Source organism: Coregonus lavaretus (assembly GCF_964263955.1).
Source record: "Coregonus lavaretus genome assembly, contig: HAP1_SCAFFOLD_6712, whole genome shotgun sequence".
NCBI lineage: Eukaryota > Metazoa > Chordata > Actinopteri > Salmoniformes > Salmonidae > Coregonus > Coregonus lavaretus.
The window spans coordinates 1-25406 of NW_028164431.1; the positions used below are offsets into that span (position 1 = coordinate 1).

General features: G+C 44.7%; 1 pseudogene across 1 annotated transcript; it reads right to left on the bottom strand.

Moving 5' to 3' along the window:
* Positions 1-4: 4 nt before the first annotated feature.
* On the bottom strand, positions 5-20532 carry LOC311117033 (integrin beta-like protein 1; annotated as a pseudogene). Its single transcript has 4 exons — positions 20339-20532; positions 3409-3555; positions 2618-2740; positions 5-141 (listed from the first exon to the last, which is right to left on the bottom strand). The product of its transcript is annotated as an integrin beta-like protein 1 (transcript).
* Between the last annotated feature and the right edge of the window lie 4874 nt (positions 20533-25406).

Here is a 25406-nt window from a genome sequence, read left to right on the forward strand (position 1 = left end):
CCTCTGTTGCTGCAGATCTTGCCATCCGGAGACGTGCATCTCCGCTTGCTCTCCCACGGGCTGATGTCACACTGTAATTCACATTTGTCTCCATGCCAACCGGCCGCACAGTAACAGTTCCACAGTAACACTGGCCGTGGCCTGGAAGCAGAACAGAATACAACAGTCACACAGAGATGAACAAACGTCTTCACATTTACATAGCATACAACAACAAACCTGTTACCATATATATATATATATATATATATATATATATATATATATATGCCTTATAAACGGTTTATTACTGGACTATTATAAAGTGTTAACGAATCAACATTTCTGTCAACGTAGGTTTCTCCCAGAGGATAATTACACAAGGTACTTTTACAGCCACATAAAGGAATGAAAGTTGTCCCCTTTTACAGTGCCTTCAGAAAGTATTCATATTCATAAATTCAAAATGGATTAAATATTTTTTTTTTCTCACCCATCTAGACAGTACCCGATAATGACAAAGTGAAAACGTTTTTTGAAATGTTTGCAAATGTATTGAAAATGAAATACAGACATACTGTATCTCATTTACATAAGTATTCACACCCCTGAGTCTACCTTTGGCAGCGATTACAGCTGTGAATATTTCTGGGTAAGTCTCTAAGAGCTTTCCACACCTGGATTGTACAACATTTGCCTATTATTGTTTTCAAAATTCTTCACGCTCTGTCCCCAAAAAATCTTCTCACCAAAGTAGTGTACCGTGCCTTTACCAGTCCGGTATTAGCAGACCGATATAGCCCTCTTTAGTGCAGGCAACAAAAAAAACGCAGCACCCAGACCCCCAAACATCTTCCCACGGCTATGGACCCATAACATGATCCAGCCACCACTGTGCTTGAAAATATGGAGAGTGGTACAATGTTGTTGATCCATCCTCAGTTTTCTCCTATCACAATCATTAAACTCGGTAAGTATTATAAAGTCACCATTGGCCTCATGGTGAAATCCCTGAGCGGTTTCCTTCCTCTCCAGCAACTGAGTTAGGAAGGACGCCTGTATCTTTGCAGTGAATGGGTGTATTGATACACCATCCAAAGTGTAATTAATAACTTCACCATGCTCAAAGGGATATTCAGTGTCTGCTTTTTTTATTTTTAGCCATCTACCAATAAGTGACCTTCTTTGCGAGGCAATGGAAAACCTCCCTGGTCTTTGTGGTTGAATCTGTGTTTCAAATTCACTGCTCGACTGAGGGACCTTACAGATAATTGTATGTGTGGGGTACAGAGATGAGGTAGTCATTCAAAAATTATGTTAAACACTATTATTGCACACAGAGTGAGTCCATGCAACGTATTTGTAACTTGTTAAGCAGTTTTACTCCTGAACTTATTTAGGCTTGCCATAACAAAGGGGTTGAATACTTACTGACTCAAGACATTTCAGCTTTTCATTTTTAATTAACTTTGTAAAAATTTCGAAAAACTGATTTCCGTTTTGACATTATGGGGTATTGTGTGTAGGCCAGTGACAAAAATATAAATTTAATCAAATTCAGACTGTAACACAACAAAATGTGAAACAAGTCAAGGGGTGAAGTACTTTTATATTTCTGTATATTCTGGTGATTAGGTACACCTTTAATTACAGTTATTACAGACACAGGGTGCGTCCCAAAAGGCACCATATTACCTATAAATATAAATAAATAATGAATTGGGTGCCATTTGGGATGCAGACACTGTCAAGCTCTGTGCTTTGAATCCCCTGAAACAATTTAATGACTTTGTCTCTCACAAAGGACTGATGGGGAGAGAACATAATGTGATTTATTCCAAATTAAATTAGCAAATGGTTAATTAAAGTTGACAACCAGTGGATCCCAAAACTTCAGGAACCGTTAGGATAAGTATACTAACACCACAAAGTGATTCAGACAGCATTAGGTCAATCTTCAATTAACTTCCTGTTAACCTTTTCACAAATTAAGCTTTACAGATTGCACTGTCAGAAATGCATTTGATTTTGCAAAGCCTGTGGTCTCCCACCGGAGACTGTCGTTCAATCCCTGTGTCTACCCTTTGGACTTTGTCTCCCCCTCTATTTCTAACCTGTCTGAAAGGAATATGGAATTCCACTTTGAAAAAAAGAAGTGTGTTTGATTTGCACAGGCACAGCATGTCCCAGATGGAGGGAGTTGACACTTGCTCCTGGTTGCGTGGATTGGATTACTTTTCAGAACTAAACGGGTGACACCACAGGACTGCCAGTTCCAAAATCTAGTGTCAACTCCCTCTATATAGGGAAGATGCTGCTTCTTCTGAACGTGCAATGTTAAGCCACTTTCTGCAATTGACTGAATCCCAGCTAGAGTAACACCACCAGGGTGGGAGTAAGAGAGCTTACCCCAGCCAATATTGGAGACAGTTTCCATCAAATACAACATTCCCAAATCCTGCATTAGGTCTATAACAGTACAGCGATTTGTTTAAATGATATTCAAAACCAGGTCAGAGAAAACAATTTGATGATAACACAGTCTGTCTCAGTGAAAACAATGGCATGTTTTGATGTTCGAGGACATATTCTAGTGGCTACCTACACGCACACACCACATACAGGCTCAGGGGCGTACCTCCACACACCTCTCCGGTGTCCTCGTCCAGACATTCGCTGTCGTCACACTCACAGAAACGTCCTGTCACCAGACCCCTGCCATCGGGGTTGTGACACATGCAGCTGCCGCAGTGACAGGAGCCTGTCAGAGACACAAACATCTGTGTGTGTGTGTGTGTCTGTGGTGTGTGTGTGTGTCTCATCTGTCTGTCTGTCTTGATGTGATGCACATTAGGGGGTGAGTACACAGCTGGTTTTGCAGATGTGCTTTAGGAGGGGTTGTGTGTCTCCACATGTGTGTTGGGGCCTCAGGCTGGGAAGCCTGTGCAGTGTTTGTGTGTGCATGTGCTTTAGGGCCGTAAGGCAGAGTGACAGCATGCTGTGACCGGATTTGCATTCACACATGCTGATCAGTCTTGCAATCAGGCCACACACGTATTCACAAAAACACAGACACACAGACACACACACGGTCACAGGCAAGATCATTAGGGTTATCCACAGGTGGGTATGGTCAGTCTGAAAAAATATGCTTGTGCCTTCAGATGTGCATGCATGCCCATAGAGCTCGGCTCAAAAGTAGTGCACTATATAGTGAATAGGGTGCCATTAGGGACAAAGCCACAGCTGTTTCACCTGTGTCTGTGTAATTTTAGTTGTGTACCTGTGCTTACATAAGAGAGAGTGAATTACAGAGACAACACAAAGATAATCATGCATGTGTCATACCTTTGTTAGCGAGAAAGAGAAAGGTGAGATACCTGTGTCAATATAAAAGAGGTTAAGGTGTGACGGCATAGTACAGTATACCTGCGTTGGAGCACACTACTCCCTGTGGGTTTCTGCACAGCTTCTTGCTCTTCTTGTTGGTCAGGTTACAGTCTTCCTGGTACTGGCAGGCCTCCCCGAACCAGTCCTCATCACACTCACACTTCCCACAGTGACACACACCATGGCCTACAGGGGGAGGGAGATAGCAGTCAGATCAAACACTGTGAGAGGTGTAGGCCTAAGTTATAGCATTTACGGACAATGGAGCATTTTGATCAGCTGATGTTGAAGGCACAGCACATAGTGTACACATTGAAGTTCTCACACGCACAGACACTCACCTGCGCACAGACATAATCATACATTACACATGTATGTGTACACGTGGTTGCTCGCACGCAGGCACACGCGCACACACACACACACACACACACACACAGCCTTGCATTAGCCAGTAAACTGAAAGGGAGACACTTGGCATCCCCTCAGTTCTGCTAAGATGCTAAAGCTCTTCTGACTAACCAGAGGACGCAATAGTCCTTATTACATACATTACACCAGTAAGCCATGACGATTAGGATTTATACTGCAAAGTATTCCCTCTAATTGTAATATTATTCAAATGTCACATCTTAAAACAAAGTGTGGGGAGAGAAGAGGGTTTAGGTAGAATGACACATTTTAAAGAGTCTCCCAGGTCTAGGCCGTCTTGCTCTAAAGGCAGACCTACATTAGATTAGTAACTGTTGTAATAAGGCCAGCAGGATAATAGTCTTAACTGCCTCTGACACCATTACAGACATGATTGATAGACAAAAATAAGGATTTTAATTCTTCCTAATCAAAAAGGGTTCTGTTGCCTTAAGGTCCTCTCTCTCACACACACTTTCTCTCTCTCATTGATCTCCCTTTCTCTCTCTTTATCTCTCTCACACTCTTTCCCTCTCTCTTCCCCATTCACTCTCTCTTCCTGTTTCAGCAGATTAGGAAACATGACAACTATGAAAAGGGAAGAAATACCCAGATAGCACATAACATAACCATATGCTTCTTAGAGTTTGGCGAGCTTTGTGAGATTGGTTGTCCTTTGGTTATTTTGTATACAACCTTGCCACAACTTTCTGGGAATGGTGCAGGATAGTTGCTTGGCTTTGGAACATTCTACGCACGTTTAAGGAACTTGACAAAAAAACTATATTTTATTACTATTTCATTACTTTAAGTTAACAGAATGTTTCCTAAAAGTTCAAACAAGGTTACATTTAATGTCAATGTTGGTAATGTTCTAGGAACATTCTCCAACGGGTTTGACACTGGGAATGTTCTGAAATAGTTCAGAGAACGTTAAGAAACAAAGTTATTCTGTGGGAATTTTAGTACTTCAGCATAACGTTTCCTACAGGTTCTTGTGGTTCTATTCAAAGTCATGTTCTCTAATTGTTTTCAGAGAACGTTAAGAAAACTTTCCATAAAAACTTTAGTAACATTTAGAGAACGTTCTAAGAATGTTATTTAAAAACATATACATTGTTTCTCAGCATCAACAAAACTCTATATCCTCTATCTCAGGGCACTCCAACCCTGTTCTTGGAGAGTTACCCTCTTGTAAGTTTTTGCTCCAACCCCAGTTGTAACTAACCTGATTCAGCTTATCAACCAGCTAATAATTAGAATCAGGTGGGCTAAATTAGGGTTGGCGTCACACCCTGATCTGTTTCACCTGTCTTGTCTCCACCCCCCCACCAGGTGTCTCCCATTTGTTCCCATTATCCCCTATGTATTTATACCAGTGTTTTCTGTCTGCCTGTTTGTCTTGTCAAGCCTACCAGCTTGTTGTTCTGCACCCTAGTCCCTATTTTCTAGTTCTCCCAGTTATTACCTTTTCTGTCTGCCCTGACACTGAGTCCGCCTGCCATACCATTCAGCCTGCCCTGACATCGAGCCTGCCTGCCGCCCTGTACCTTTCGGACTCAGACCTGTTTTACGAACTTCTGCCTGTCCTCGACCAGCCTCCTGCCTGCCCCTTGTATTTTAATAAATATCATAGACTCTAACCATCTGCCTCCTGTGTCTGCATCTGGGTCTCATCCTATGTCGTTATAGTTGAAGTGAAAACCTACAGGACGGTAGCGCTCCAGCAACAGGGTTGGAGAGCCCTGCTCTATTTTATTAATTAAGTGTGATCTTAATGAGTGCTTGTTTCCTTTGAAATGGGGTCTGTTTGAATAGACTAAAATGAACAGCTTTGTGTGAGTAAAAAAACATGGCATGCTAGCAGTGCTATTAAAAGTCTTATTGAAACATGTTCTTGGAAAGTTATATAATTACCTTCAAAAAAACAATAATTTCCGTTCTCAGAACATTGATAAAACCTCAAGGGAACCATAGTAAAAAGGACTCAGAACCTTTGCCCAAAACAGGCAAAATGTTCACTTCAGTCCTCAAAACAAAACAAAAAAACGTTCAGTTTTACCGGTCAGGAAACGTATGGCTTCGTTCCCAGAACCAATGGGAAACTAAAAACGTACGCTTCCACAATTTCCAAGGAACTAAATGTGCTAGTTGGATACATCATGTTAAAACATATTTTCCAATAAATGTGTATGAAACCATATTTGTTGTGTGGTTTCACAGCCATATTTGTTTGAATCACTTTAAGCTTCTGTATAACACATTTCAGTGGTGAAGATTAGCGGTTGTTTGCTGTAATCAAGTATATCTGTTTTCCGTCTCTGAAATTGAGGGCCCAAACAACATTTAGGTATTCTGAGGGTTCGTGAAACTGCTTTGGCTGTGTACCATTACTCATTATTCTAATAGCTGAAGTGAGCAATGGTGAACACAGGGGGGAATTCATACAATGCAAATTAAGTCTGTTGACAAGTTATTATAAGTGTTGCTCTAGTCGCATTTTGCTGGGGCCTTGCGTGTCATACTCCATCATTCGTCTGCCTCATCCATCATGGAAATGTGATGTCCTCTTCAAGGGCTATCCATCAGGCCATAAAAATAGGCCTTGTCCTCATCACGCTCCTCTCATTACTGATCTGCCCCACCAGACTGCAGAGGGGCTTTTTATACCCAGGTTATTTCATTTAATGTAGTGTTGTTCTATCCAAAACCCTTATCTTAAAAATGCCTTGTAAAAAGTGGAAATGTCCACAATCAAATGTCTCCATTCTATCCCCTTGTTGCTTTTGTTTAAGTACATAACTCAAGTTCAAGCTCAAGTATTTACTGATTTGGTGCTCTTGTATTTTATTCTATCCTTCCTAGAAGAAAGGGAAAAAATGCAGCACTAATCTTAAATGCTAAGTATTTTGGCAATGTAGCAATCAAAAATAAGTAATTTACTCAAACAACTGAAAAACAACCCAAAAGTATGGAGAAATGTTTGTTATCTAGATGTAAACCAGATCTATATTATTATTATTATTATTATTAATATTATTACGAAGTACAACAATAGTGGGTAGCTGTGGACAGAATGTGTCCTGTGGGTAGCCGAAGAGCAGCTGTATTCTCAACAACACTAGCTTCTCTGAGTGTTAAAGCTGTCATCAAAGCTGTCAGCACATCACAGACCAACCCAGCCCCAGAATATGGCGTCCATCTGAATAACCTTCAACTGAAAGACACATAGCCAAGCCCAGGCAGGCTGAGGGTTCCACCATCACAGCTGTACATATTACTATAGTATATTGAAGTGTTAGAACAACTTATTGAGTACTAGCCCACTCCCACATCTTTTTGTGCTCTTGCCAACTCCATTGCTGTCATTGTCAAGCCAAAAATGTCAATGTTTTTTTCTACGGGGCCCATATGTTGATGGAGGACAGAGGAAACTTGAAGTGTCAAAACTTGAAATTAGTTGAACTTTTGAAGGATAAACAGATGCATGGGGAGGTTTGTGCATTTCATCACTCTGTGTGGCTGGTGCCTAGAAGATAGCAGAGCTTGCTGTCCCTCCTCAGTTTATCTAGACCTATCTCCTTGGTAGCAAATACCCTTAGCCTTAGGGTGCCCAGACCCTTCTTTACTGATTGACAGACAGATTTAGCCAATGACACACTCTGACAGATAGACCCAGCCAATGATGCCTCGGCAGACACAGATTAAGCCAATAAGGCCTTGGGAAATACTTTATCAAGCCCAGCAGCTGTGGGAGTTAAAGATAGGTGATTCACCGTCAGATAAACTGTTGATGGGGAGAGAAGCAATGAGTCATTCAGGAGGCTAATTTCAGTGTTTTTATTCCAGTCACGTCTTTCCTGTCCACTTAAATGGCGGATATATAATTTAGATAGAGGTGAACAACAAAGTGCTTGTTTGAAACACAGTTGAAGATAATAATGAAGCAATCTTGAGTGATATAACCTACCCTGACTGTTCAGCAAGAAATGGACAAAGATGGTGATGTGTCATTCTTGTTATGAGCTACTCATTGGACTTTACCATGACACATCCAGCTGTATATGGAGTGGATTTCAACAATATATAAACACAGGGATACGTAACGTTTAAATTGCTCATGAAATTAGCTAAAAAGAGAGAACAGGACTGTAATTAAGAATCTCAAACTAGTTTAAGTTAATTCAACCTCCACAAGTAAGCATTTCACTGTTAGTCTACACCTGTTGTTTATGAAGCATGTGACAAATACCATTTCATTTAATTCAAGACTATTATACAAAAACGCTGAGGACCCCAGCGCATAATCTTTGAACCCAACCCTGTCTAGCTGAAAACCTGGTTCAAATTAGGAAAAATGTTTGATTATCTTCTGTGTTCATTTACTGCTTGGTTCCCAGGTTTTATAGTCTAATGGCATTTTTCCATTCAATTTGTTTAACTCACTATCCATATTAAACACAGAACAATTTCGGCAAGTAATTATTCCATGATTGCTCTCTTTTCATCTGTGATGCGGAGCGTGAAACGGCTGCACGTCAGGTCGTGTTCTTAAGCGAGAGAGGAAGGAGACACGTCTCAAGTAATAATTCATCCTTATAGAGCCGCAGAAGACTGAGAAAGAGACCAGAGCCATAGATAGACCACGAATTAGAATGACAAGAACAGTAAGTTAGTCATTCTAATTCTATGGGATCAAGACGCATTGTGATGTTTGTTTCTTCTTCATAGAAGCCATGGGCAATAACTGTCCACTGATTTTCCAGAACTGTACAAAATGTTGCGAATCTGAACTGCTGGAAAGATAATTAGAATCCAAGTATATAATAGAAGGATAACAGCCAGGTACAGTTAAAGAGATTATGCAGAGTTAAAAATAAAAAAATTCAGCCAGTAATTCTGACAGCGCTAAAAAGCCAAAAGGGTCCCCGAAAATTGTGTACATCACCACAGTATCACGGTATTACTCATGATCATTGCGCTGGCACATGGCTGCAGTGTTTCAAGGGTGAAACGGTCTAATGTGAAACCTCCTTGTGACTCTTTGAGAAACCTGAACATACATCAGCTCTCTCCTCTCCTTCATAGCCACACTGGACCCATTAGGTGAGTCATCATACAAGCACAGAGTGCAGTGCATCACATCTGCATTAGAGCACATCAAAATATACACCAGGAAGGAAAGAAATGGAGAATGAGGGACAGGGTAATAAGGTATAATAATAAGTACAGCGCAGTACTGTAGAATCCTTGGTGCAAATTCAGAGGCCAGTAAATCCATAGTCGACAAAGGGTGCTGTTCTATTGGTGGACAAAGGGAGTGGACATTTTCAATAACATCAACAATTGCAATGACATCAAATGCCAGAGGAGAGCATTCCTAGGGGGCAAACTGGCATCCTTATGACGTCTCGGTCAGGTTGTATACTGGTTGTAAAAATATGTTATTTTCCCGCAACAAATAAGATAAGTCTTTATGTGGTTGTAATCTGGTTATCTAACCAGACAACAACCAGAATATTACGTCTTTCCTGTGACGTCTGGGTTGTGGACCATAATGCCAAAATATCTTCTACAATAGTTTGCCTCAAGTTTGGAGGATTTAAGATTCTAGTTCAACTGAGCCATGGAAACTCTCTCTTTCCTGCATTCAGGGAATGTAGGGAAACCTTTCTCTTACAGCACACTGACGTGTACTCAACTTGACGAAGCTGATGCATCTGCCAGACACCCACAACTGTTGTGTCCAAAGGAGTTGGAACTACTCAGAGGCAGGCAGGGGGGGGATTACAGATTAAGCCAAGCCCAGAATTACATAAACTTCCCTGGGGTAGGATCGCCTCGTGCCGTGGCAGGGCTGCCTATAGGCATGACTGCCTGGAACAGAACAGTGAAGGAGACTCTGAACCCCCAAAGCCTTCAGAGAGAGAGATAGAACTGAACACATATCTATAGACCGTTCTGACAGAGCACAGCAAGGGCAGTCAATCAGCAGAAAAGAGATGATAAAATCCACACAAATCATAAAGTTACAGATTCTTCCGGTCTGGAGAGACATTTAGCTTTTTGCTCAAGGTCCTCTGGGGGAAGAGAAGGAGAGTTGGCGTACCAAAAGGGTTGAGAGGATCTGACCTGTTAGATAATTAATTTTCCCGTGCAAAATTAATTTTTTGGGGTAACAATTACTGGGTAATTACCTTACTGTGATTGTTTTAAATTACAATTGTCAAAAAGAAACAAAAATAGCTTCTTAGCAAGAGCAATTTCTCAAGCAATAATTTTGTTAGGACTGGGGAGGGGAAAACTGAAAACTAGCTGTTATTGGCAGAGAGGTTTAGAACTCTCTTATTGGTCTATTAACTAATTTGCCACCTGGTGATGTCACCAGGCAGGCCAAAACTCCATCCCTGCAAAACAGGCTGAAATTTCAGGCGGTCTTTTCAAACAGCTCTTACACTAAAAGTGCATTATAATATATCGACAATATATCGCTACTTGCAAGACCGAAATACCATTATCATCTGCCAAGGTGAAAACCTTTCTTCAGTAAGGAAGTCATGGAGTTCACTCACTGCATCTGTTTATGCAGCATTGCAAAACACCTTGATCTTGATGGGAAGGTTGACCTACCTACAACAATTTGCAACGTTTTTAACATCTTCAAACAACATTTCACTCGCTAGCCTCATCCGATGATTACTTCAAGAATGAGCTTTGCACATAATTCACATTCAGATCACCTTGAACGGGCTGCTAGTAACCTGTTGCGCCCCAGGTCTTACTTAGTGTGTCTGACAGTGGAAAAGATTAGGCATCACAGAGGAGGGTCAGATGTGAGAGAGAGAGAGAGAGAGAGAGAGAGAGAGAGAGAGAGAGAGAGAGAGAGAGAGAGAGAGAGCCAGGGATTTCACATGGCTCATTTAAAAACGGAATAATCCTGTGAGGGAAAATAAGAAAAAAAAAAACTGTGAAAGGAATGGAAACATTGCCACGTCGAGTCTCCATAAATCTAGGAGGACCAAGTTTAGAACAAAAACACATTATACCAAAGGAATAAAATGTTTTAATTGTGCACCAATTAAAGGTTACTACACCAACAATGGTAAAAGTTATTTGAAGTTGTGGCTGTTTACATACAATGCATCACTAAATATGACATTATTTATGGCATACTCTCCTATTTTATGTTGTTTAATACTGTTGTTTTTCTTTTGTGATTGTATTAAGCCAATAGACAGAAATATACAAGGTTGACCAGGGACAAACCAAGACAAAAACAAAACACTGAGTCAAATAACAGGTAAGTCCTGCACAGCTGTTGAACGGCTGTTGCCTGTTGCTAAATGTCATCACCGTGAATGTACCAACTCAAAAATTCTGTCTAGAGGGTTTGGGATTTAGAAATTAGAGCACACAAAATATGTAGAGATGCTGTTTGGTCAATCATTTTTGAACCAATACTTTTCTGCTTACAAGACTAAACCCAGCTGCACTGGACCGCAACAGAAACATTATAAAAACTGAACTGCTGTCTACTGTGTAAAAGCAGGGGACTGAAGTGGCCAGGAATATTCAAACTTTACGCCCCAAATACTACTCTACTTACTGGGCAAGTCTCGAGGAAAACCCAGATGGTATTCTATAGCTGGACTTTTGTGTAAACTTTTATGTACAACTGCACAACTAAAAAACACATATGACCAACAAACTGTAGACCATTATCTGTGCTAAGGAAAATGGAAAGGAGGCCCAAAGGCTGCAGTAGCATATTTCCCCCCAGTAATGGCAATTTATACGGAATAGGGTGACATTTAGGACTCACACATGATCCTGGGAGAGCTCGGCAGAGTGCCCACCAGATTTAAATGGGCCCTTTTTGCAGACAGAATTATGTAGCCCGGGGGATTTCAGGGAAAATTAGGAATCTGCAACCTCTGAGTGAACTCTGTTACCTCTTTGTAATAATGATATTAAATTAGACTACCGTCATACTATTCAAAAGCATGCCATGCCTTACTGTTATCAACAAAAACTATGCACGTTGTGTCTTTCTATTTGCACAACAGATGGACAGAAGAGATAAGGACTTAATGTGAATCAAGCCGCCAGGTGGATTGAGATCGCAAACTCTCAATCTTTTAAGAAATGTCACATGATCAGACATTTTGCAGTGACAAACAGCTATTTCAATATGCAAAACATACATGTATCTTGCTAATGAACATCTCTTGCGGATTTAAGCCAATTCATTCTCAGAAAACTTCAACAGTGAGTCGCTACAGTCGCTACTTGTTGCTTTGGCTAGTGGTATATCTAGGCCATGTGTCGCTGATGAATAGCATCCAAAGGAAAAGCTCAAGTTCAATGTCAGCCCAGCTAATGTGTTTGGAGGAGGAAAACCCATAGTTTAGCCCTAAGGAGGAAAATCCATAGAATCTTATCTGGGGGCAGTTGGGAGAATCAGAGATAAGGGAGCCACAGGCAGAAGAGCATGGATGCTGGGCACAGAACAGCGGAGAGAGAATATGGCAAATGCATTGTAGTGAGAGAGAAATGCTCAATTTGTTCGTCTTCTTACTGTTTTGAATAATATTGACATGTGAGCGTGGTTGTAGGCAGTTACACACATGTGGATGAATATGCAAGTGTGTGTGTGTGTGTGTGTGTATATGTGTGTGAAAAAGTCTAATTCCAGACATTGGCCCATTTTGCAGTGTGTGTATGGGTGAGTGAAACCCCATTATCAGGCTGAGGCAGAGCCTTTACTCTCCGGAAACGTGAACCATAATGAGCTCCTCACCAGCTCCCAACCTGTCTGCCCAAATAAATCACTCTCCCCATCACACACAAGCAAGCATGCAGGTGCACACCAGTGGCGGTCGGTTCCGTTTAAGATTAGGGAGGACAATTTTGTTTTTAGGAACATGACTTTATTTCTATTACATCATACTGGATGACTGTCATTTATATTGCATTCACCCAACTCAATGTAACATCGATAGGTTCAAGCTACTACATGATACTCAAAATTTCCCTATGCCCATCATGAGGTTGCTACAACCTAGACTACGAATGAAAGTTTACAATGTAGGTGCACAGTTCAAGAGACAAATTTGAGTAATCAAGGTGACAGACAGTAACACATTCAATAATGCCTTGCAGACTCTTGCCTGCATTTAGCTGATCTAGGGTGTAATCATTAGTCCAAACAGTTGCAAACTGGTATATTTATCCCCATTTCGTTCTGTTTGCTTGCGTTTAAGAAACATTTTTCAACAGAATCAGCAGAATCAATACACCCCTGATCACCCGCACACACAGTTGACTTTATGACTTTGCTTGTTGTATAATTCCTTCTCTCATCTACACGCCCTCCTCCTTTTCCCTTCACTTGTGGACTTCAGCGCACAACACAACAGCTGTCTGTGACCTTTCCAAGCCAAACCTTCATACCATAACCGCTAATCGATACACACAGCCTACATCGTTCTCACCATATTGGCTAACATCATAGTCAACATAGCTACTAGATCTAACGTGTTAGTAAACCCACAACAATCATGCAGTACAGTGTACAGCAAGCGGTTTAGCAGTTACACCGGCGGGCCCCGGTGGCAATAAATTAATAAAACCTAAAGCTTACCATGAGTTCCAGTGTTGGATAGCCTTAGCCAGCTAGCTAACATAGAATCCCTCTCTGTTTGAGCTGGGTGTTTGAGTAGGCTAAACTAGTTAGCTGCATTCGCTAGCTAAGTAAGTGAAAGTGAAAAAAAAATTACTAAATATAGCTAGCTCTCTCTCTCTCACTCTCTCTTGTTTCTCCTTTATTTTTGAAGAAATGAATGTGTTCAAAACTGTTCAACTATTGTCTTTCCCTCTCTTTGAGTCAGCTACTCACCACATTTTATGCACTCCAGGGCTAGCTAAATGTAGCTTATGCTTTCAGTATGAGATTAATTATCTGATCCTTTGATTGGCTGGACAACATGTCAGTTCATACTGCAAGAGCTCTGATAGGTTGGAGGACGTCCTTCGGAAGTCGTCATAATTACTGTGTAAGTCTATGGAAGGGGGTGAGAACCATGTGCCTCCTAGGTTTTGTATTGAAGTCAATGTACCCAGAGGAGGACGGGAACTAGCTGTCCTCTGGCTACACCATAGTGCTACCTCAGAGAGTGCTGTTAAGGCTACTGTATACCTTAATTGCAAAACAGTGTGCTTTAATAAAGTATTTGGTGACGTGAATATCACAGGAGGTTGGTGGCACCTTAATTGGGGAGGACGGGCTCGTGGTAATGGCTAGAGTGGAATAAGTGGAATGGTATCAAGTACATCAAACACATGGTTTCTATGTGTTTGATGCTATTCCATTAGCTCGGTTCCAGCCATTATTATGAGCCGTCCTCCACTCAGCAGCCTCCACTGGTGAATATATTTTATATAGTTTTATCTAAAAAAACTTTTTTAATGTTTCACTATTTTAATTTTTTGGAAATTCACTGAAGAGGATGGTCCCCCCCCCCTTCCTTCTCTGAGGAGCCTCCATTGGTGCACACACACACATATACTAACACACACTCTCCTGAAGGAGCTCACACGCACACCCACGCACACATACACACACTCCATTAGCCTGTTCAAGACTCTGACAAGACTGGAAGTGGCTTATTTTCCCTTCACCAAAAAATATGTCCACCAGCATATTTATTACTTTCAAGGTCATGAAACTGGATAGTAAAGTAGCTGTTACTATGGTACTCATCAGTGTGAATGTTTTGATTTAGTTCCACTGGTTTCAAGAAGAACAATTGCAGCATGTTTCAGGATAATTTGTATCAGGTGTTCAGGTAATGGAATGTTTGGCGACTATACAGCAGTTGCTATCTGGTAATATAACAAGTTAAATGTTCAGATGTTTGAAGTGCCTGCAGAAATTTTAACAAACAATGCATGAAGTGCTTCCCTTCCACTTAATTAGAGGAAACAGGAATGAATATGAACCCCAATACAGCTAAAATAATCAAATTTGATTGGCAGTCACTTAACATCCATTCCCCTGCAAAGACAAAACTATTTTCGGGTTTTTTCCACAAGAGAGACTCTCGAACTTGAGTTGTTTTATTTTTCCAAATCAATTTATTTAATTACGCCCAGAGCCATGATTATTGTAGTCCATGACTGGATGTCAGCACTCCAAATGTATTTAGTAGTTCAAGGAGAAATGCCAATAACCACAAGAGACTGAAGAGGGCGAGGGAAAGAGTGGATATATTTGATGCTAGAGAGGTGTGCACTCAAGCTCAAACCAACTCCATGGATTTGAGAACAAAACAATTACCAAAATGTCAACTAAACGGCCGCCCAACTTCAAAAGCAGACTGGCTATCTAACAGAAGCTAACGCCACCATGACGCAAGTGGATGGCCAGCTGTCTATTCCAAAATGTATGATTTCTACCTGTCTGATGTGTGTTCTAGAAATAATAAGGCCAGAGCATTCTGATTCTGTACCGATAAAGCAGCGACCGGTAAGACCAAATGACTACACTTTGAAAATGTACTGCTCGATCTCTATTGAGATTCATGGCTGTCAAATTTAAATGAGCTTCCAGACGCTGATGGAAGTTGAGCGAAAGGGGTAAGATGAGCTACCCTTGTTTCCAAGAAACCATACACAAAATTAGTCATTTGATCAAAATATTTAGGAAGAGGTTATCATTTCATGGAGTCTGTGAAGGAAGAAACCATATGGAAAAAGTGGTAAGCAAGTTAGGTCCAAAAAACTGACCAAGTCAAATTCATTTATTGTATTAGAGGTTTCATGATTTAAAGATTTTTCTATACATCAGTTGGGGTCTCTATAAGCTTCAGTATGAGGTCCTAAACCTAGCATTAAGTGCATCCTTGTAGCTGTGTGGGCTAATATAGTCAAAATGTTTGCCTTGGGGTAAGTGTTTTCTTCCCAGGCGTAATGCAAGGCATTATAGCTGGGATATAAGGTAACAACAGGGCCTGGTCTATGTTAAAAGTGTATTTTGTTTTTTGAAAGTGTTTGTTATTGTCACGTCTCCTCCCGTGGCTCCCTTCCGGCACTCTGATTCACCGGTCTACTGAGCCACCGGTCTGAGCGCACCACCTCGGCAACACCGGAATGGAAACCCAACGCACCATAATCACCTCCAGCGCACCTGCACCTCATCACCACCCCTATTTAGCCCTGGACTGTTCTGTATGATGTTGTGTGTGATTGTTAAGCTTCGTGTCGTTTACTCTATCTTTGTTATTTCTCTTTCTCATTGTTAAGTAAACCTTGACCTTGTTAATTCCTGCGTCTGCGTCCTGCCTCTTCGTATACTCAGTACTCGTCACAGAATCACACACCAAACGAAAATGGATGCAGCAGGAGTTTCCCAGTGCCTCGACCAGCACCAGCAACAGCTTGCCCAGTTGAACGCCGCCATGCAGGAAGTGCTCCAAACTCTGCATAATCTGCCCAGCGCTCCGGTTCCACCTCAGGGAGCGGCGAGTGCCCCCTGTGCTATCACCCACTTCTGCGGGAACCCTCTCCCTACCGGAGCGCTATGACAGTAAAACTACTAAATGTAGCAGCTTCCTGCTACAGGTTTCACTTTATTTGGAGCGTCAGCCTGGGGCATATCCATCTGACCAAGCCAGGATGGTGATTTCTCTACTTAAAGGAAAGGTGCTGGATTGGGCCACGGCAGTCTGGGAAAGAGAGGAGGCAGTGGCGCTTCCCTACCCCACCTTCCTCGCTCGGTTCAGGGTGGTGTTTGATCATCCCACGGAGGGAAAGGACGGGGGTGAGTGTCTCCTCCATCTACAACAGAGAGAGGGGCCCGCGTCCGAGTAGGCTCTGAGCTTTCGCACGGTGGCAGCGTCTTCCGGCTGGAATGAGCGTGATCTGCGCACGGCCATCAGGAGAGGCTTACGGGAGGACATCAAGATGGAACTCACATGTCGGGACGACGAGATGGACCTTGATACCCTCATCACCACGTCCATCCATCTTGATGACATGTTGAGAGAGAGACGACGTTCCCAACACCTCCCGGAGCCTCGACGCTCACCCCATCTGAGCATTGGAAGCCGCCCTGCTTCCGAGTCCTCACCCATGGAGGTGGGCAGCTCCCCCTACACTACCACAGATCTCCTGGCGGCTCCCTATCTAGGCGGTATGACTCCCGTCGCCGCTCCGTGAGTGTTATGTCAGCTCCTATCACAAAACCATTGTTTTTAGTTCCCATAACGGTGACTGGTTATTCCTTCTCTTCCATTTCTACCGCAATGATAGATTCCGGATCATCAGGGAAACTTATAGATAGGGAGCTGGTCTCTGAATGGGGGTTGCCCACCATGCCACTGCCATCTCCGCTACATGTCACCTCACTAGACAATAAACCCCTTGGATCAGGCACCATTATGCACGTCACTCTCCCCATCACCATCACCATTCCTACCGGAGCACCACGAGGAGCTGTCATTCCACATCGTCACGTCACCCCTTCACCGGATCGTCTTGGGATTACCCTGGCTCAGACTACACAACCCCACCATCAATTGGAGCACCAAGAGGATCACAGCCTGGTCCACCTCATGCCGAAAGACCTGCCTACCGGTGGTTTGTTCTTCCACGTCATGCCGTTTTTTGCCACTAACTGGTCTTCCTTCTGCTCTCCATGTCGCTGAGGTCCTGTTCCAACAGGTCTTCCAGCATTATGGACTTCCGGAGGACATCGTCTCGGACTGTGGCCCCCAATTCACCTCCCGAGTGTGGAAGGCTTTCCTGGAGAAGATCGGGGCCACGGCCAGCCTCACTTCCGGGAATAGACCTCATTCGAATGGGCAGGTGGAGCACATGAACCAGGAGCTGGGGAGGTTTCTTCGTTGCCACTGTCAGGACCGGCAGGGTGAGTGGGCGAGGTTTCTTCCCTGGGCAGAATATGCCCAGAACTCCCCCGTTCACTCCTCCACGGGGCTCACTCCCTTCCAGTGCGTCCTGGAGTACCAGCCGGCCCTGGCCCCTTGGACACCCAGCCAGACCGATGCGCCCGCTGTCGACGAGTGGTTCCACAGGGCCGGACATGTCTGGGACGCCACCCATGTCCATCTCCAGAGGGCCATTCGTCGGCAGAAGGACCAAGCCGACCGCCACCACAGTGAGGCCCCTGTATTCCAGCCTGGGGATCGTGTCTGGCTGTCCACAAAAAACCTCCCTTTCCGCCTGCCCTGCAAGAAACTGAGCCCCCGGTTTGTTGGGCCGTTTAAGGTCCTCCGGCGGATAAATGAGGTATGATACCAGCTGCTCCTTCCCCCTCGCTACCGTGTCTCACCCACTTTTCATGTGTCTCTCCTCAGGCAGGTGGTTCCTGGTCCTCTGGCAGATGCCGTCCCCCGGGGTACGCCTCCTCCGCCCCTGGACATTGACGGGAGTCCGGTGTATGCAGTGAGGGACCTGCTGGACTCCAGGTTCCATGGGGGACGGCTCCATTACCTGGTGGACTGGGAGGGGTATGGTCCTGAGTGGAGGAGCTGTGTTCCGGCTGGGGACGTTCTGGACCCCAACCTAATTCGGGACTTCCACCATCGCCGCCATGACAGGCCCGCTCCTCGTCCTCGGTGTTGTCCTCCTGGCCGGTGACGTCCAGCGGCTGGAGCCCCTCCGGCGCTCTGATTCGCCGATCTACTGAGCCACCGGTCTGAGCGCACCACCTCGGCAACACCGGAATGGAAACCCAACGCAACCTAATCACCTCCAGCGCACCTGCACCTCATCATCTCATCACCACCCCTATTTAGCCCTGGACTGTTCTGTATGATGTTGTGTGTGATTGTTAAGCTTCATGTCGTTTACGCTATCTTTGTTATTTTTCATTGTTTAGTAAACCTTGACCTTGTTAATTCCTGCATCTGCGTCCTGCCTCCAACAAGTCAGTTCATCAAATTTCTGCCCTGCTAGAGCTGTCCCGGTCAACTGTAAGTGCTGTTATTGTGAAGTGGAAACGTCTAGGAGAAACAACGGCTTAGCTGCGAAGTGGTAGACCACACAAGCTCACAGAATGGGACTGCTGAGTGCTGAAAAAAATGTGTCTGTCCTCGATTGCAACACTCACTACCGAGTTCCAAACTGCCTCTGGAAGCAACGTCAGCACAATAACTGTTTGTCGCGAGCTTCATGAAATGGGTTTCCATGGCCGAGCAGCCGCACACAAGCCTAAGATCACCATGGACAATGCCAAGCGTCGGCTGGAGAGGTGTAAAGCTTGCCGCCATTGGACTCTGGAGCAGTGGAAACGCCTTCTCTGGGGTGATGAATCATGCTTCACCATCTGGCAGTCCAACGGACCATTCTAGGTTTGGTGGATGCCAGGAGAACGCTACCTGCCCGAATGGATAGTGTCAATTGTAAACTTTGGTGGAGGAGCAATAATGGTCTGGGGCTGTTTTTCATGGTTTGGGCAAGGCCCCTTAGTTCCAGTGAAGGGAAACCCTAACGCTACAGCATACAATTATATTCTAGATGATTCAGTGCTTCCAACTTTGTGGCAACAGTTTGGGGAAGGCCCTTTCCTGTTTCAGTATGACAATGCCCCCGTGCACAAAGCGAGTACATACAGAAATGGTTTGTCAAGATCGGTGTGGAAGAACTTGACTGGCCTGCACAGAGCCCTGACCTCAACCACATCGAGCACCTTTGGGATGAATTGGAACACCGACTGCGAGCCAGGCCTACTCGCCCAACATCAGTGCCTGACCTCACTAATGCTCTTGCGGCTGAATGGAAGCAAGTCCCGCAGCAATGTTCCAACATCTAGTGGAAAGCCTTCCCAGAAGAGTGGAGGCTGGTATAGCAGCAAAAGGGGGACCAACTCCATATTAATGCCCATGATTTTGGAATGAGATGTTCGACGAGCATGTGTCCACATGCTTTTGGTCATGTAGTGTATGTTTTCAAAACTGTCATTTTTATGTTAATTCTGATTATTTCCAGGGATTCACAACATCCTGAAATAATTCCCTTGACAGTGTGATGCTGAATGTAAAAAATGGCTAAACTCTCCCCTACAATGAAAGGCTCTGGGAACATCAAAGGCCTTCATAAAACCTGGAGGATGATTTATTTTGTGACTCCTTGATGAGGCCTAGCTATTCTTCTCACACACCTGGCATTGGCTGCTAAAGCGATGATAATGTCAGTCAGGCTGAGTCAAACCAAAGAGCTTTCCAGAATGTTTGCTATCTGAGAGATATCTTATGTATGGAAGACCCAGCTGGGTCAAAACGTATAGCGCTGATATGTTAAAACCGTTACTGGTCTGCTGCACTTTTTCAAACTGTGAGAGTACATGTCCTTGTACTGTGAATACTATGGTTACCTACAGTATTTTTTTTAGAAAATATGCTGAATTACAATTCAATCAATCAACCAACCAAAAGAGGGAGCAACAGTCACAAAGAAAAACTGTAGGAGAGAGAACCCTTGAGAGGAACCATACACCCTGCTGACGAAGTGAGTGCTTCTGTATCGCTGTATCCCTTACCTCCACAGGTCTTCCCGTCATATGTAGCACAGACCCAGTCATGGCATTCACAGCGTGGCCCATAGTAGTTCCCTGGCTCTGTGACCTGGCATATGCAAGCCCCGCAGTCACACTCTCCCCTACCGCTGCAGATAAGGCCATCAGGGGTCTTGCACCGCCGCTGGGACGACTCAGCAGACAGCGTACACACCTGCCTGGGAAGACAAGAGGATGAGCTTTTTATATTTCTATAGCCAAAGATCACATATTTTATGTATATTTTATGTATATTATTATCAACACAATCTCCAAAGAAAAAGCCATAACTGCAGCAATAGAGAGATGGCATGGCTGGCCCTTTTAATTATGGCGTGTGGGGCCGTCTGTGGTGCCGTCCATAGATTATGGAATGTGTATGCGTTAAGGTTAGGGTTTAGGTTTGGGATAGGGTTAGAAACAGAAAAACTAAAAGTACAAAATGATTGCCTAGAACTGGGATTCAACCCCATCCCCAATGCCCTATTGTGGGGCAGTTAAGCTGATAAATTGTTCACGTTTTGATAAAAGCATCACATTTGGAAGAGATGTAGATTCATGTACCATGAAAAGATTTAGATATGAAGCCACCCCAGATTTGGCCCCTGGCGTCCGTGGCGACCATCTTACAAAATGGCTGCTGATGGTAGCACTATTTATCTGTTCAGAAGGCCTATTTTGAGATAAACAACAAATATGACATGAGGTAGATTCATGTACCCTAAAAAGATTTAGATATGGAGTGACCACAAATTTGGCCCCTGGGTGCCGTGAACGCCATCTTACTACATTTCCCCAGACTGTACCACTATTTTAAAACATTCAATCTACAAAAAGTCATGGCATATACTGTACATTTTTTACTTTTAAAAGTCATGGCCTATACTTCTTTGCCTGGATCTTCTGAAAGCCAAAACGCCCAGTGATTTTCCTGTGTTATATATACAGTGCATTCGGAAAGTATTGACCCCTTAACTTTTTCAAATCAAATAAACTTTTATTTGTCACATGTGCCGAATACAACAGGTGTAGACCTTACAGTGAAATGCTTACTTACAAACTCTTAACCAACAATACAGTTTTAAGAAAAAATACCAAAAAAATCACAAAGAAATACAATATAAAATAATACGAAATATAAGTAACAAATAATTAAAGAGCAGCATTAAAAATAACAATAGCGAGGCTATATACAGGGCGTACCGGTACCAAGTCAATGTGCGGGGGCACCAATTAGTCAAGGTAATTGAGGTAATATGTACATGTAGGTAGAGTTAGTAAAGTGACTATGCATAGATAATAAACAGAGCGTAACAGCAGCGTAAAAGAAGGGGGGAGGGGGAGGGTAATGCAAATAGTCTGGGTAGCCATTTGATTAGATGTTCAGGAGTCTTATGGCTTGGGGGAAGAAGCTGTTTAGAAGCCTCTTGGACCTAGACTTGGCGCTCCGGTACCGCTTGCCGTGCGGTAGCAGAGAGAACAGTCTATGACTAGGATGGCTGGAGTCTTTGACCATTTTTAGGGCCTTCCTCTGACACCGCCTGGTATAGAGGTCCTGGAAGGCAGGAAGCTTGGCCCCAGTGATGTACTGGGCCGTATGCACCACCCTCTGTAATGCCTTGCGTTCGGAGGCCGAGCAGTTGCCATTACAGGCAGTGATGCAACCAGTCAGGATGCTCTCGATGGTGCAGCTGTAGAACGTTTTGAGGATCTGAGGACCCATGCCAAATCTTTTCAGTCTCCTGAGGGGGAATAGGCTTTGTCGTGCCCTCTTCACAACTGTCTTGGTGTGCTTGGACCATGTTAGTTTGTTGGTGATGTGGACACCAAGGAACTTGAAGCTCTCAACCTGCTCCACTACAGCCCCGTCGATGAGAATGGGGGCGTGCTCGGTCCTCTTCTTTTTCCTGTAGTCCACAATCATCTCCTTTGTCTTGATCACGTTGAGGGAGAGGTTGTTGTCCTGGCATCACACGGCCAGGTCTCTGACCTCCTCCCTATAGGTTGTCTCATCGTTGTGGTGATCAGGCCTACCACTGTTGTGTCATCGGCAAACTTAATGAAGGTGTTGGAGTCGTGCCTGGCCATGCAGTCATGAGTGAACAGGGAGTACATGAGGGCACTAAGTACGCACCCCTGAGGGGCCCCCGTGTTGAGGATCAGCATGGTGGATATGTTTTTACCTACCCTTACCACCTGGGGGCGGCCCGTCAGGAAGTCCAGGATCCAGTTGCAGAGGGAGGTGTTTAGTCCCAGGGTCCTTAGCTTAGTGATGAGCTTTGAGGGCACTATGGTGTTGAACGCTGAGCTGTAGTCAATGAATAGCATTCTCACATAGGTGTTCCATTTGTCCAGGTGTGAAAGGGCAGTGTGGAGCACAATAGAGATTGCATCATCTGTGGATCTATTGGGGCGGTATGCAAATTGGAGTGGGTCTAGGGTTTCTGGGAAGATGGTGTTGATGTGAGCCATGACCAGCTTTTCAAAGCACTTCATGGCTACAGACGTGAGTGCTACGGGTCGGCAGTCATTTAGGCAGGTTACCTTCGTGATCTTGGGCAAAGGGACTATGATGGTCTGCTTGAAACATCTTGGTATTACAGACTCAGACAGGGAGAGGTTGAAAATGTCAGTGAAGACACTTGCCAGTTGGTCAGCGCATGCTCGGAGTACACGTCTTGGTAATCCGTCTTGTGGATGTTGACCTGTTTAAAGGTCTTACTCACATCGGCTACGGAGAGTGTGATCACACAGCCGTCCGGAACAGCTGATGCTCTCATGCATGTTTCAGTGAAGTCACTTGCCAGTTGGTCACTGCATGCTTGGAGTACACGTCCTGTTAATCCGTCTGGGCCTGCGGCCTCATTAAAATGCAAATCAATTTATAACATTTTTTACATGCGTTTTTCTGGATTTTTTTGTTGTTATTCTGTCTCTCACTGTTCAAATAAACCTACCATTAAAATTATAGACTGATCATTTCTTTGTCAGTTACATTTTACATTTACATTACATTTTAGTCATTTAGCAGACGCTCTTATCCAGAGCGACTTACAGTTAGCACATACATTATTTTATCGAACCCACAACCCTGGCGTTGCAAACGCCATGCTCTACCAACTGAGCTACATCCCCTGCCGGCCATTCCCTCCCCTACCCTGGACGACGCTGGGCCAATTGTGCGCCGCCCCATGGGTCTCCCGGTCGCTGCCGGCTACGACAGAGCCTGGATTCGAACCAGGATCTCTAGTGGCACAGCTAGCACTGCGATGCAGTGCCTTAGACCACTGCGCCACTCGGGAGATAACGTACAAAATCAGCAGGGGATCAAATACTTTTTTACCTCACTGTAGATGAAAACTGTCTTGGTAGATAGTGTGGTCTAGAGCTTATCATGAGATACTCTACCTTAGGCGAGCAAAACCTTGAGACTTCCTTAGATATTGTGCACCAGCTGTTGTTTACAAATATACATACACCGCCACCCCTTGGCTGCTGTTCTATCCTGTCGATACAGTGTATAACCCGCCAGCTGTATGTTATTCATGTCTTTGTTCAGCCACGACTCGGTGAAACATAAGATATTACAGTTTTTAATGTCCCGTTGGAAGGATATTCGTGCCTGTAGTTTGTCCACTTTATTATCAAGCGATTGTAAGTTGGCCAATAGTATCGATGGAAAAGGCAGATTAGCCACTCGTCGCCGGCTCCTTACCAAGCACCCCGATATCCTTCCGCGATATCTCCTTTTCTTTCTACTGCGGGGATGAGGGCCCTGTCGGGTGTCTGGAGCAAATCCCTCTCGTCAGACTCATGAAAGAAAAATTGTTTGTCCAGTTCAAGGTGAGTAATCGCTGTTCTGATGTCCAGAAACTCTTTTCGGTCATAAGATACGGTAGCAGCAACATTATGTACAAAATAAGTTACAAACAATGTGAAAAAAACACACAAAATAGAACAGGTTGGTTAAGAGTCCATAAAACGGCAGCCATCCCCTCCGGGGCCATCTTGAAAAACATTTTGTGTTTCTTCCACATTTTGTTACGTTATAGACTTATTCTACAATTGATTACATTGTTTTATCTCAGCCAATCATCAGTCATTTGTGTAAGTGCTGTGCTTGTTGAATGTCCTTCCCTATAAGCGTGCTGAAAGTCTGTTGTCAATTTGTTTACAGTAAAATAGCATTGTATCTGTATCGTTCCGGCCTGTTCCTGCTCCCCGCACCAAGCCTGTGGTGTGCGTCGTCAGCCCGGTCCGGCCCGTTCCTGGTCCCCGCACCAAGCCAGTGGTGCGCGTCATCAGCCCGGTCCGGCCCGTTCCTGCACCCCGCACCAAGCCAGTGGTGCGCGTCGTCAGCCCGGTCCGGCCCGTTCCTGGTCCCCGCACCAAGCCAGTGGTGCGCGTCGCCAGCCCGGTCCGGCCTGTACCTGCTCCCCGCACCAAGCCTGTGGTGCGCGTCGTCAGCCCGGTCCGGCCCGTTCCTGGTCCCCGCACCAAGCCAGTGGTGCGCGTCGCCAGCCCGGTCCGGCCTGTACCTGCTCCCCGCACCAAGCCTGTGGTGCGCGTCGTCAGCCCGGTCCGGCCCGTTCCTGCTCCCCGCACCAAGCCAGTGGTGCGCGTCGTCAGCCCGGTCCGGCCCGTGCCTGCTCCCCGCGCCAAGCCAGTGGTGCGTGTGTCCAGTCCGGCACGGCCCGTGCCTGTTCCACCGGTGCCTGGTCCGGCACCGGTCAGCTGCTCCACTCCGGAGTCAGAGCAATCCGCTCCACCGGGGTCAGGTCCAACTCCAGTCAGCGGATCCACTCCGGAGCCAGAGCAATCCGCTCCACCGGTGTCCAGTCCAGCTCCGGCCAGCGGCTCCAGTCCGGAGCCGGTAAGGTTTGGTCCACCGTCGTCGGGTCCAGCTCCAGCCAGCGGGACCAGACCAGGGGCGCAACGGGGAGGTGGAGAAAAGGTGGTGGTCACGCCCGGAGCCGGATCCGCCTCCGAGGCGGAATGCCCACCCGGCCCCTACCCTCTTGTGTTTGTGTGGCGCGGTTGCAGTCCGCGCCTT